The sequence below is a fragment of the Peromyscus maniculatus genome, chromosome 2 (genome assembly GCF_049852395.1).
Source record: "Peromyscus maniculatus bairdii isolate BWxNUB_F1_BW_parent chromosome 2, HU_Pman_BW_mat_3.1, whole genome shotgun sequence".
Lineage (NCBI taxonomy): Eukaryota > Metazoa > Chordata > Mammalia > Rodentia > Cricetidae > Peromyscus > Peromyscus maniculatus.
The window spans coordinates 138,043,097-138,044,668 of record NC_134853.1 but is presented as its reverse complement, the minus strand read 5'-3'; the positions used below and the strand labels follow the sequence as shown (position 1 = coordinate 138,044,668).

At 45.2% G+C, this 1,572-nt stretch overlaps 1 pseudogene; it reads left to right on the top strand.

Moving 5' to 3' along the window:
• The first annotated feature begins 285 nt into the window (after positions 1-285).
• LOC102914918 (olfactory receptor 2A12-like) lies at positions 286-1,258 on the top strand (annotated as a pseudogene).
• The last annotated feature ends 314 nt before the right edge of the window (positions 1,259-1,572 follow it).

Genomic DNA, 1,572 nt, shown 5'->3' with positions numbered 1-1,572 from the left:
TCTTAATTAAAAAGTATTATTTTTTTTATTTTATGTGTATAAGTTTTTGCCTGCATACATGTTTGTGCACCATGTCTGTCTCTTGCCTGTGGAGATGAGAGGAAACGGTCAGATCCCCTGGAACTGGAGGCACAGGCAGCTCTGATCTAGCTGATTCCCTGGAACAAGAGTCAGTGCTTCTAACTTTGGAACCATCTCACCAGCCTGTATCTTCCCTTTCTTCCTCTATAGCTGGCATGTGTCAGGTGACACATATATGAATGTGATTCTCATACAGGCCCCACCATGTGGATGATTACAGAGAAGAACCAAAGCTGGGTTTCTGAGTTTATCCTGCTTGGCTTCTCCAGTGACCCCATGACCAAGAGCATCCTCTTCATTGTTCCTTCTCATCTACCTATGCTCAGTCCTGGGCAATGGGCTCATCATCATGCTGATCTGCCTGGACACACAGTTGCACACTCCCATGTACTTCTTCCTCTGTGTACTTGCCATGTTGGATATGGGCTATGTCACAACCACCATGCCCCAGATGTTGGTGCATCTTCTTGCTCACTCTCAGACCATCTCCTTTGCTGGCTGCTGGCTGCAGATGTATGTGTTTGGTTCTCTGGCTGCTACTGAAAGCACTTTGTTTGTTGTTATGGCTTATGACAGATATGTGGCCATTTCCTACCCACTGCGTTATACTGTCATCCTCAATTGGGGACTGTGCATTCGATTGGCAGCTGGGTCTTGTGTCTGTGGTTTTCTCTCTGTTTTGTTACATACTTTCTTCACCATGAGTCTGCCATATTGTGGGCCCAACAAGGTCAACCACTACTTCTGTGAGGGCCCTGCAGTGCGTAGCCTGGCTTGTATGGATACCCACATCATCGAGATGGTAGATCTGGTCTTGAGTGTTTTTATGGGTATTATTCCCATTTCCCTCATTGTGGCCTCCTATGTTCATATTGCCATGGCAATTATGAAGATCAAGTCCACCCAGGGCCGCTGTAAGGCTTTCTCTACCTGTGCCTCCCACCTGACTGTGGTCACACTCTTCTATGTTCCATCCACTTACATCTACATTAGGCCCAACTCAAGCTACTCCCCTGAGCGAGACAAGCAGGTCTCACTCTTTTACAATGCCTTCACAGCCTTGCTCAACCCCGTGGTCTACAGTCTGAGAAACAAAGACATCAAGAGGGCATTTCTCAAGGTGATGGGGCATGGTAGGGTAGATTTGTTAACCACAATTCAGGGGAAGTTGGAGTGATTATCCCTTTTTGGTAAAGAGACAACATCTTTATTTAATTAGCTGTCCTATGCATTTGATCAACATAGCACTTGATAACTAGGTCAATCCACTGTGAAATCAAGGTGGCTATCTTGATTGACAGGCTACACTAAGGTATAATTCCAAACACCTTAGTAATCTTACTCGATCATTGCTACAAAGACCGATTTTTTGCTCTATCTTAGCTGTAGGTTGGGAATGACCTTCTGACCTCTCACATCCATCCTGAAGTAGAAATCTTATATCCAACATAATCACCCTAGCACAGAAGGAGAGGAACAGTGGACAAACTC